The sequence below is a fragment of the Leopardus geoffroyi genome, chromosome D1 (assembly GCF_018350155.1).
Source record: "Leopardus geoffroyi isolate Oge1 chromosome D1, O.geoffroyi_Oge1_pat1.0, whole genome shotgun sequence".
NCBI lineage: Eukaryota > Metazoa > Chordata > Mammalia > Carnivora > Felidae > Leopardus > Leopardus geoffroyi.
The window spans coordinates 106,377,622-106,390,404 of NC_059329.1; the positions used below are offsets into that span (position 1 = coordinate 106,377,622).

The 12,783-nt window shown below is 49.1% G+C and overlaps 1 long non-coding RNA gene across 2 annotated transcripts in view; it reads right to left on the bottom strand.

Annotated features, from left to right (window-relative positions):
• The window catches only part of LOC123601817, a 33,479-nt gene extending 21,490 nt beyond the window's left edge, over positions 1-11,989 (bottom strand). The window contains exons 1-2 of one of the 2 annotated variants that reach the window (XR_006714265.1): positions 11,944-11,989; positions 11,111-11,262 (exon numbers count right to left, since the gene is read on the bottom strand). This is a non-coding gene — a long non-coding RNA (uncharacterized LOC123601817). Of the gene's footprint in view, positions 1-11,110; positions 11,263-11,939 lie in introns of both variants that reach the window. The other variant, XR_006714264.1, reaches the window with a different exon arrangement.
• Positions 11,990-12,783: the final 794 nt, after the last annotated feature.

The window sequence follows — 12,783 nt, forward strand, 5'->3', positions numbered from 1 at the left end:
TCCCTCCTCCTGCCAACCCGATCCGCTGCCCTCCAGAGCAAAGTTCTATCCGTACTCACCAAATCCTTTCACACGTGCTATTCTCTTATTTTTATGTTTATTTATTTATTTTTGAGAGAGAAAGAGAGAGCGCAGGGGAGGGACAGAGAGAGAGGGAGAGAGAGAATCCCAAGCAGGCTCCGTGCTGTGAGTGCACAGCCTGAAGCAGGGCTCCAACTTACGAACTGGGAGATCGTGACCTGAGCCAAAATCAAGGCCACGCAGGCGCCCCTCGCACCTGCCATTCTTGGCGAACCACTTCCACTCAGGCTCCCTCCCCTTCAGTCCAACAAAACCTCCATGGTCAAGGCCACCCACACTTGCCAAATCCAAGGTGAAGTCTGAGCTCCTCTCTTACTCAACCTGTGGCGAGGGAGGGGGGTTTTTAATTTTTTATTTCCTACTGATTACAGACCAATACTGTTGAGAAAGAGAAAACAGATGGACAGCTGCAAGAATGAGCCTGTGCTTGGGGGATTCGGCTATAAAAGTTGCTGAATGCCTACTCGGAGTTTCTGTAATACATCTCCCCACGAACCAGGCACTGCTCCAGGTCCCATACTCTCCTGGTTTAGGGTGGGCCCTCATCCAACAATTGGGGTTCTTCTAAGAGGGCAATTTGGACAAAGAGACACAGACACGTACAGAGGAAAGATGGCCATGTGTGTGAAGAGGCAGAAATGGAATAGTACAGCTGTAAACCAAGGAATGCCAAGCCTTGTCAGCAACCACCAGAAGCCAGGAAGAGGCAAGGAAAGAGTCCTCCCTAGAACCTCCCGAGGGCACGTGGCCCGGACGACACTTTGGTTCTGGGCTTCCAGCCTCCAGAACCGGGAGGCAATAAATTTCTGTTATTTTAAGCCAGCCTGAGAAAGCCATGCGACCCCCAATTTGTATCTCCAGCCCAGAATGCTCGCCTGAACACCAGACCTCTGCACGACCTTCTGCGTCCCTGACATCCCCCCCACCGATGTCTGAACTTTGGGGTTTTCTTTCCCAGATCCATTTCTCCCTGCTTCCCCCAGCTCAGTACATGGCAGGGGCATTCTGCCAGTTGTTCAGGCCAAAAATTTAGGAGTCATCCTTGATCCCTCTCTCACCACCTCCCCCACACATCCAATCCATCAGCAGTTTCTGTCAGCTCTACGTAGCAGATATTTCCTCCTTTTCTGCCAACCATCCTCACGCCTGGCCTCACTAGAATGTTCCAAGAGGGCAAGGATTCGCTTTGTTCATTGCTATCCGTGGTGCCTGGAACATAATAGGCATTCAGTGAATACTCGTGAGATCAGTGAATGAAACAAAACTGTATTAATTCAAACACTCCCCTGATTGAGGATTTGTGATCACGTAAACAGAGGTTACTAAGCGCACTCACAGTACAATGAAGGTAAGGAAGCATTTTGACTACGTGGTACAATAAGCAGTAAGTTTACAAGCAACATGCCTGTTCATTAGGAATCATTTGCATACTCATGATGGTCCTCAGGTTTCTCTTTAAAAAAAATTTTTTTTTCAACGTTTATTTATTTTTGGGACAGAGAGAGACAGAGCATGAACGGGGGAGGGGCAGAGAGAGAGGGAGACACAGAATTGGAAACAGGCTCCAGGCTCTGAGCCATCAGCCCAGAGCCCGACGCGGGGCTCGAACTCACGGAGCGCGAGATCGTGACCTGGCTGAAGTCGGACGCTTAACCGACTGCGCCACCCAGGCGCCCCCTCAGGTTTCTCTTTTAAACGACCTGGTTTACGGGCCACCAGGGTGGCTCAGTCGGTTGAGCGTCCAACTCTTGGTGGCAGCTCAGGTCACGATCTCACGGTTCGTAGGTTCAAGCCCTGCATCGGGCTCTGCGCTGGCAGCATGGAGCCTGCTTGGGATTCTCTCTCTCTCTCCCTCTCTCCCTCTCTCTGCCCCTCCCCTGTTCTCTCTCTCTCTCTTTCTCTCTCAAAATAAATAAACATTTTTTTTTTTAATTTTTTTTTTCAACGTTTATTTATTTTTGGGACAGAGAGAGACAGAGCATGAACGGGGGAGGGGCAGACAGAGAGGGAGACACAGAATCGGAAACAGGCTCCAGGCTCTGAGCCATCAGCCCAGAGCCTGCCGTGGGGCTCGAACTCACAGACCGCGAGATCGTGACCTGGCTGAAGTCGGACGCATAACCGACTGCGCCACCCAGGCGCCCCAATAAACATTTTTTTAAATGACCTGGTTTCCTTGGTGGTTATACAAAGCCTAGGTCCTTCTTCACAGTCTAGTTCAATACATTTAAGTATAGCCTTCCAACTAGTATCATTGCATTTCCTTAAAAGAAAATGCATATTCTCCAATTCAAAATCTGCAGAATGCCAGAGAGCACACGCATCCTAGAAATACCCTAGCTTCTTGATGTTCCCACCATGGCTCGCCCAGCATTCCAAAAATGCATCTTGAAATACTCAAGCCTTTTGATACTGAGCAAAGCATGTTAGAAGCTGTAATTGCTTTGAAAAAGAGAGACGGCCACTCTCAGGCACTTCCCAACACACCCTGCTAAACTTGCAGCAGTGCCTTCCTTCTGTGCGCGACGCATTCGGTGACCCAAGTTTGCCATTTTAAACCGTGAAACTGACGCAAACAGTTCACTCTTTTGAAGTTCAGTTCAGCTCAGCAAACACTTCCTGAAGTCTGATCTTGGGTCAGACACAGTGCCAGTGTCAAGGGCTCAAAGATGAGTAAACAACATGTGGTCCCTACCCTCCAGAATCTTCCACTGTGGGATAATTATATTAGCTATATTAATTACATTGGGATTATATTCACATAACCAGACCGTAGTAAAAGCTTGGTCGAGGGCTGTTTAAGGTGCTGTGTAGGTACAAGAGGTAACTCCATGAGGGTGAGAGATATCAGGCACAGAGTAGGTGGCTTGAGAGATGGCCTGAGTTCACAAAGTGGACAACGCAGGGAAAGCAGGAAGCACGCTTCACTCATGTATGAGTGCCAGATCACGAACCAAAAATTACATGGAAAAATCTCCTAGAATTTAAAGAATAACTCCTGTAACTAGAACTCTGGTTCCCAGCCACCAAAACCACAAAAGTTAAGAGGCTCAAAACTCAGCTAATTGTCCAAATGCTTTGTCACACAGCCCCTGGATGAGGCTTGAGTGTTGATTAAAGGGTCCAATGGGTGGTCATCCCAGGTGGGCAAGGTCAACAGTTTTGTGAATGACCGCTGACTTCAGATCATCACCTCCCATAAACCTTCATCTCTCATCTCTTTATTTGCAAGAATCCTGTGCCCAGATCCCTTCAATAGATGCAGAAAATACATTTGAGAAAATACAGCATCTTTCTTGATAAAAACCCTCAAGAAAGCAGGGATAGAGACAACACACCTCAAGATCATAAAGGCCATCTATGAAAGACCCACAGCTAATATGGGTCCTCAATGGGGAAAAACTGAGAGCTTTTCCCCCAAGGTCGGGAACACGACAGGGATGTTCGCTCTCACCACTGTTGTTCAACACAGTGTTGGAAGTCCTGCCTCAGCAATCAGGCAACAAAAAGAAATCAAAGGGGGCGCCTGGGTGGCGCAGTCGGTTAAGCGACCGACTTCAGCCAGGTCACGATCTCGCGGTCCGTGAGTTCGAGCCCCGCGTCGGGCTCTGGGCTGATGGCTCGGAGCCTGGAGCCTGTTTCCGATTCTGTGTCTCCCTCTCTCTCTGCCCCTCCCCCGTTCATGCTCTGTCTCTCTCTGTCCCAAAAATAAATAAACGTTGAAAAAAAAAATTTTTTAAATAAATAAATAAATAAATAAATAAATAAATAAATAAAAGAAATCAAAGAGATCCAAACTGGCAAGAAAGAAGTCAAACTTCCACGCTTCACAGACGACAGGATACTATACGTGGAAAACCTAAAAGGCTCCCCCAAAAAACTGCTGGAACTGATCCATGAATTCAGCAAAGTCACAGGATACAAAATTAATGTACAGAAATAGGTTGCATTTCTCTACACCAATAATGAAGCAGCAGAAGGAGAAATCAAGGAATTGATCCCATGCACAGTTGTACCAAAAACCATAAAACACCTTGGAATAAACCTAACCAAAGAGGTGAAAAATCTATACACTGAAAACTATAGAAAGCTTATGAAAGAAATTGAAGACGACACACAAGAAAATGGAAAAATATTCCATGCTCAATGAATTGGAAGAACAAATACTGTTAAAATGTCGATACTACGAAAGCAATCCACATATTCAATGCAATCTCTATCAAAATAACACCAGCATTCTTCACAGAGCTAGAACAAGCAATCCTAAAATTTGATTGGAAACAGAAAAGACCCCCAAACAGCCAGAGCAATGTTGAAAAAAAGAAAACCAGGGGCGCCTGGGTGGCTCAGTCGGTTAGGCATCCGACTTCGGCTCAGGCCATGATCTCACGGTTCATGAGTTCGAGCCCCGCGTCAGGCTCTGTGCTGACAGCTCGGAGCCTGGAGCCTGCTTTGGATTCTGTGTCTCCCTCACTCACTCTCTCTCTCTCAAAAATAAATAAAAATTAAAAAAAAAAAAAGAAAGAAAGAAAAAGAAAACCAAAGCTGGAGGCATCACAATTCAAGCTGTAATCATCAAAACAGTATGGTACTGGCACAAACACAGACACATAGGTCAATGGAACAGAACAGAGAACCCAGAAATGGACCTACAAGTGTATGGCCAACTAATCTTCAACAAAGCAGGAAAGAATATACAATGGAAAAAGACAGTCTCTTCAGCAAATGGTTCTGGGAAAACTGGACAGCAACGTGCAGAAAACTGGACCCCTTTCTTACACCAGACACAAAAACAAACTCAAAATGGATGAAACACCTAAAAGTAAGACAGGAAACCACCAAAATCCTAGAGGATAAAACAGGCAGCAACCTCTTTGACCTCAGCCTCGGCAACTTCTTATTAGACATGTCTCCCAAGTCAAGGAAAACAAAAGCAAAAATGAACTCATCAAGATAAAAAGCTTCTGATGGTGAAGAAAACCATCAGCAGAACTAAAGGACAGTCTGAAGAATGGGAGAAGATATTTGCAAATGACATATCAGGTAAAGGGTTAGTATCCAAAATCTATAAAGAACTTATCAAACTCAACACCCAAAAAAACAAATAATCCAGTCAAGAAATGGGCAAAAGATACGAACACTTTTCCAAAGACACCCAGATCGCTAACAGACACGTGAAAAGATGCTCAACATCACTCATCATCCTGGAGATACAAATCAAAACCACAATGAGATACCACCCTGAAACCTGTCAGAATGGCTAAAATTAGCTCCGGAAATAACAGATGGTGAGGATGAGGAGAAAAGGGAACCGTTTTGCACTGTTGGTGGGAATGCAAACTGGTGCAGCCACTCTGGAAAACAATATGGAGGTTCCTCAAAAAAATTAAAAATAGGGGTGCCTGGGTGGCTCATTCAGTTAAGCATCTAACTCTTGATTTCGGCTTAGGTCATGATCTCATGATTCATGAGTTCAAGCCCTGCGGTGGGCTCCTCACTGTCTGTGTGGAGCCTGCTTGGGATTCTCTCTCTCTCTGCCCATCCCCTGCTTGCTCTCTCTCTCTCTCTCTCTCTCTCTCTCTCAAAATAAATAAATAAACTTAAAAATACATATGTGAAAAAAGAAAAATTATTTTAAAAAATTAAAATATGACCTAGCAATTGCACTACTAGGTATTTATCCAAAGGATACAAAAATAGTGATTTGAAGGGGCACGTGCACCTCAATGTTGATAGCAGCACTATCATGGAAAGAGCAACGTCCATCGAGTGACGATCGAATAAAGAAGATGTGGTATACATACACAATGGAATATTACTCAGTGATCAAAAAGAATGAAATCTTGCCATTTGCAACAATGTGGATGGAACTAAAGTGTATTATGCTAAGCAAAATAAGTCAGTCAGAGAAAGGTAAATATCGTGAGTTCACTCATCTGTGGAGTTTGAGAAATAAAACAGATGAACATAATGGAAGGGAAGGAAAAATAAGATGACAACAGAGAGGAAGACAAACCGTAAGAGACTCTTAAATACAAAGAACAAACTGAGGGGTGATGGAGGGGAGGTGGGTGGGGGGATGGGCTAGATGGGTGATGGGCATTAAGGAGGGCACTTGCTGGGATGAGCACTGGGTGTTACATGTAAGTGATGAATCCCTAAATCCTACTCCTAAAACCATTACTACGCTATATGTTAACTAGCTTGGATTCAAATAAAATCTTTAAAAAATAATTAATTAAAAAAAAAAAAAAAGAATCTCATGCCCTCCCAGCTGGTACATTTCAATGGAATAAATAAACAATACAAGTTACTGGGCTAATTCAGATCCCTCCAGAGCTAACCCTTCCTGCTGTTCAACCCAGATGCCTCCTCCACCTGTGATCACCCCTGCAAGTTAAGAGACCTTCTGATTTTATTTATACCAATATGGGAGAAGGCTCTGGGAGGGACTTTTGTCGGACAAGAGCTTCCGCCTCCTGCAGCCCTAGGGATAAAGACAGAGAGGTGTGGTTCTTGGGGCAGAGGTTGGGGGGGGGGGGGGGGTTGCTGATTGCAAACACAGTTCAAGCAGCCCAGAGCAGAGTTTCTTTCTCAGCAGCAATACTTGAAACATTTTGCACTAGGTAATTCTTTGTTGTGGGAGGCTGTTCTGTGCACCACAGGATGCTTAGTGGTATCCCTGGTGTCTTAGCTCCGGGCTGCAAGGATGAAAATACTCCAGCTGGGTGGCTCAAGCTATAGAAATTTATCTCAGAGTTCTGGAAGCTGGAAGTCTGCCATCAGAGCGCCAGCAGGGTGGGTTCTAGGAGAGTCCTCTTCCTGGTTTGCCCATGGCCACTGTTTTGCTGTATCTTTATTATTATTATTATTATTATTATTATTATTAGAGTTTTTTCTTTTAATTCCAGTATAGTTAACATACACTTGCTATATCCTCACAAGGCAGAGGCAAAGATCTCTGCAGCTCTTCTTATAAAGCACTAATCTCATCATGAGGGCCCCACCCTCGTGACCTCATTACCTCCCAAAGGCCCTACCTGCAAATACCATCACATTGTCACATTGGGCTTTAGGGTTTCAACCATAATCCCAATGAATCTGGGAGAGACACACACATTCAGTCCATGACACCTATTTCTACCCACTACAGCCAGTAGGACGCCCACCCCCAGCAAGTTGTGACAACCCAAGCTGTGTCTGAAAATCATCGCATGGCCCTTGGGAGGCAATCCTCCCCCCCCCCCCTCCCATTTGAGAACTACTGCCTTAGAGGACAGAGCAGGGACAAAGGCAGGAAGAAGCCCAGTGGGAATTGGACACTGGGGAATATAGAGTTGGAACAGAGTGGGGACGAGGGGTGGGGCCAGGGTGCCCGTGGTATACACCATGCAGGGTGCTAGAAAGCCCTGCGATGACCCAGCCAGGGACAGGGATTAAGGGAAGGAGGGTTCCTCCAAGCCCCTCCTTGAGAGAGGGTCACTGCACTCAGCCCGGAGGAGAAAACATTAATAAAATCAAGCTCCACACCCGCAGGGAAGAAAGGAAAGGTCTCGTGAAGTTCAAAAGCAGCTTACACCTCACGTGTTGACAAGAGAGAGAAACAATTTTCAGTAGGAAGGGGAACATTATCTTTTATTAATAAATGTGTGACCTGTGTTTGCCTGGGCCACCCCACATGGACTTAAGGTTGGGGCAATTTTGACAGTGATGATGTGGGTGTCACTGACTCTTCCTCCAACAGCTATGGTGGGGTCTCAGCCTCCTCCAACGCCTACCACCGTTTACACAAATACACACACACACACACACACACACACACACACACACACACACAAGTACTCTGGGAAATCCTCGCACAGCGGTTTACATGTCCTCCTAAGCAGACCCAGTCTGCTCCCCTGCCATGAATTCTACCTCAGCGTCTCCCTCCACGGAGGGCCACACCCCCACTCTTTGCCAAGTTGACCCTAGGGTCCCCACACCAGCCACCAGCCACCCTAGCCGGGCACCTCCTCCACCTGCAAGGGGGCCACCACACCGCTGGGCACTGTGGTGTCGCCCCAAGGCACTGTGCTGCTGTGACCGGGCGTGAAGGCCCAAGGCCACACTGTATTTCCCGAGTCCTCAATGCGACAAAGACACCCCATCCTTTGTGCCCATTTGGGCAAAACGCCTCTTCCTTCTGCCTCAGACTGATGAGCACGAAGGCATCATCCTTCCATGTTCTGACTCAGCCCCCTTGTCTCCATAGGACTCAAGGGTGAGACACAGGAAGACATATTCGAGGGTCCCACCTCAGGCCGCACGTCGAACCATCTGGCAACCTCCAACAGCTGAGGCCTAAATCTTTCTTCCCTTAAAGGAATTTGTTTATCAGAAAACCCCTCCATCCCTCAAGCAAGCCGACTTCCAGCGGCTTCCCCGCTCCGTGCAAGATATGGCAGAAATCCTGCAGAGCGGGGGAGCCCGGCTCAAGCTATCTCGGCCACCACTCACCCACTGCCCGCTGCCCATGCTGTCCACGTCCGTACACACGGCGCCTGGAGGTCCTGGGCCTCCTCTCAAAGTCTCTGTTGCATTACGTGGGGAAAATAATAATAAGTCAGGGAAAGTCACACCCTACCAGAAACTTCTGTGAGTTCTGGCGGATATTTATTAACTGCCAGCTGCACCAAGCACGGCTCTGAGCCCGTCACCTGAGTTCTCCCATCTAATCCCTAAGACCGACCTCTGCCGTCGGTGCTGTTTCCGTGCACGTCCTAAGAGGGGAAAGTGAGGTGCCGGGCAGACGTAGGAGGCAAAGCGGTGCGCCGGCTCTGTGCAGGGCCCTCGGGACAAGGAGGAATTAAGAGGAAAGGGGGGAGCGGAGGCAGATGGGGTGGGAGAGGGTGGAAAGGCAGAGAAAGACACCCGTGAGCGAGCTGTCTGCGGTGGGGCGTGGGGGGGGGGGGTGCCGACCTTGCCGCTCCCACGCCCTGGGCGCGCCCTCAGGGTCACACTGCCCCGAACCCGGGCACCTCCTCAGCAGGAAGTCTGCGCAATCTCCTGACTGAGGCAAAGGGTTGGCCCCATGTCAACCCTCTCTCTTGTGCCCACAGGCCCGCTTGCCCAGACCTGATGACCCACTTTTTTGCCTCTAGGCCTAGGGTGGGATCTGGGCCCTGCTTCTCAAGGGCGCCCCCGCTTGGGTTGACCTGCGTGCTCTGACACCACCACCCGCCCCTCCGGTTTTTCTCGTGGCCCTCACACCCCCCCACCCCACCCCAGCCTTATCGGCACCTCGCCCTGGCCTGTGACCCACAGCCTCTGGACCCTCCCTGACCTGACCGGTCCACACACCTCTCCTTCCACGGGCCCTCTGCCCTGAGTTCCTTGGTCAACACCCTGCCCTGAGCACTACCTGCCAGAAACCAGCCGCTGCCCACCCCGGGGCCCCTCTGTCACCATCCCCCTCACCGCTCCCCTTCCTGCCTCTCAGCCCACACCCCCTGACCCCTTCCTGCCTCACCCCATGTAAATTCAGCCCTCCAAGCCTGTGCCAGGACGCTTCTCCCGCCCCTCTTCCCTGCCGCGACCAGAATTTCTCAGAGCAGTCCAGACCCCTAGGCGAGCATTACCAGGGGCCCTTGTTTAAAACGCTGCTGACAGTGACATAAGCCAGACACAAGAGGACACATGCTGTATGATTCCACTTATCGGAGGTCCCGAGTCAATCCATAGAGACAGAAAAAAGACGGTGGGTGGCTGCCAAGGGCTGGGGGAGGGGGAGCAGGGGGTTAGTGTTTCATGGGGACGGTTTCTGTCTGGAAAGATGAAAAAGTGCTGGAGATGGGTGGTGGCGATGGTTGCATGACCGTGTCAATGTCCTTAATGCCACCAAACTGCGCACTTTAAAAATGATTCAAGGGCTGCCTGGGTGGCTCAGGTGGTTAAGCATCCGACCCTTGGTTTTGGCTCAGGTCATGATCTCACGGTTTGTGGGTTCGAGCCCCGCATTGGGCTCTGAGCTGACAGCTCAGAGCCTGGAACCTGCTTCAGATTCTGTGTCTCTTTCTCTTGCCTCCTCCCCTGCTCGCTCTCCCTCTCTCTCTCTCTCTCAAAAATAAATAAACATTAAAAAAAAATTTTTTTAGTAATAATAATAATAAATAAGGGGTGCCTGGGTGGCTCAGTCGGTTAAGCATCCAGCTCTTGGTTTCGGCTCAGGTCATGATCTCACGGTTTGTGAGGCCGAGTCCCTCATCGGGCTCCGTGCTAACGGTGCGGGGCCCGCTTGGGATTCTCTCTCTCCCTCTCTCTCTCTCTGCCCCACCCTGCTTACTCTGTCTCTCTCAGAAGTAAATAAATAAACTTTAAAAACACACACAAGGGGCGCCTGGGTGGCGCAGTCGGTTAAGCGTCCGACTTCAGCCAGGTCACGATCTCGCGGTCCGTGAGTTCGAGCCCCGCGGCGGGCTCTGGGCTGATGGCTCGGAGCCTGGAGCCTGTTTCCGATTCTGTGTCTCCCTCTCTCTCTCTGCCCCTCCCCCGTTCATGCTCTGTCTCTCTCTGTCCCAAAAATAAATAAACGTTGAAAAAAAAAAATTTTTTTTTTAAAAAAGAAAAGAAAAAAACACACAAAATTTTTTAATTAAAAATTAAAAAAAAAACAAAAAGCCATGACACAGAATCTTGAGAGCCAGGCAAGGAAGCTATGTTTTTTGCCAGCTCCCCAGAGGGTCTCAGGCACCCTAAGTGTGAGAACTGGGAACCGTGACCCCTTCTGAGCTGTGTAGCCCGAGTCTAATCACGGGACCTGCTGAGCCCCACCTTCCTCATCCGGAAGTGGATGCTACACCCCCCCTCACGGGGGAGACGGCAGGGGTCTCCCTTCTTCCACCCTCACACCCCCAAAGGACTACCTCCAGGCACAGACACGTGGCAACACGCAAGGGACTCGCTGACTTCTTGGAGGCTGGGGTTATAACGTGGCGAAGGAGAGGAAGAGTCACAGAGACCAGGGGCAGGGAGCTGGGACAACACTTACCAAGGGACCTCAGGCTTTCCTGAGGGGTGAAGGCTGTCAACATCCGGAGGGATAATTGGCTCAGGGAGCGGCCGGGGCACTCCTGGCCGAAGGAATTACACGCGCAAAGGCCCTGAGGCCTCCAGTACGTGTGAAAAGAGCAGGAAGGCCGGCTGGGGAATGTATACAAGAGCAAAGGAAAACCTGGTCAGAGGGTTTTACTCAGTCTGGGTCCCCCAGAAGCAGCCTGGAATCTCAGTTGCTCTGCTCCAAGGATCTCCCCCTCTACAGGAGAGGGTGTTATCTTAAGAGCACAAAACACTTGGTCTCTTTATCTCCTCACACTGTTCCCTGTGGTTTCTGGGGATGGCCTCTTGCCTCCCACAGCCTCGGCCAGGCGGGTCTGGTCAGCACGGCATTCCATTCTCCCAGCTGCATCTGGGGCTGGGTGCGGCTTGGCCCTGAGGCCTCCCCAGGCTAAAACTGGACCCCTCCGGTCCCTGCCAGTGCTCCCCACAGACCCTGCAGGCAGTTAGCGGCCCTCGCCGGGGCCACTGTAACCCCTTTCCAGACCCCAGGAGAGCACTGGTGGAAGAGAGCCTCTTCTTTTTTCCTTTTTTTTTTTTCTCCTCCTTTGCTTTTCCCAAATTGACCACCCCTGGCCGTGGTTAGAAAGCAGGAAAGTTCACACCACACAAAATCACGTGAAAAAAATACACTTGAAAAAAATATGTAAATTATATTCTACTATATATAAATTATATATATATATATATATATATATTAGACCTGCCAGGCCTTGGTGCACAAGAGTTTCACTAAGGTAGACCGTGAAGATTAGAAAATATACCTACTTCACGGGTGCCTGGGTAGCTCAGCGGGTTAAGCATCCAACTTCGGCTCAGGTTATGATTTCGCAGTTCATGAGTTCAAGCCCGACCAGTTCAGAGCCTGGAGCCTGCTTCCGATTCTGTGTCTCCCTCTCTCTCTCTCTCTCTCTCTCTCTCTCTCTGCCCCTCCCCCACTCACACCTTGTCTGTCTCTCTCCTTCTGAAAAATAAATAAACATAAAAAAATAAAGTGCACCTACTTCAGCACTTACTGTAATAAGATAGTTGGACAAATTTTAGATGGCTTTATTTCTTTTCAAGACCCCCATTCTCGGGTAGCGTGGGGTCTGTGAAGTGGTAAATGCACTAGGAAATTACCTAAATAGTTTTGCCAGGCCTGCCTTTTTGTCTCAGGTACAAGGAGGGTTGGAAGGCTGCCAGACCGCTCATGACCCGTTTACTAAGCTGTCCCCCTGACAGCCTGTCACTGTGCACGGGGGGACCTCCTGGACAGGTAGCAGGCCTCTGTCCCCTCCGCCCCAACGCTGCCCACTCCCTTCTTCCTCTGCGCGTGAAGCCCCTAGCGCGAAATCAAAGTCCTCTTTCTAGAACCGGCTCTCCAAGTGGGTGATCCAGCCCTTTGTGCAATCTCGTCCTTTTGCCTGTTTCGCTGTGAAACTATTCTTGAACGTATTCCAAAGTGGCTCTAGGGAATATTCATATCTCCACTGTTTTTCACTTTAGCAAAAAGTGATGGCGAACTTGGCTGGGGCCAGGGAGCTGGAAACCCGAGGAGAGAGCAGTAAGATGCCAGGTACCTTTCTGGTTTGATTCCAGATTTGCAGAAGGGTATCACACCCCGCT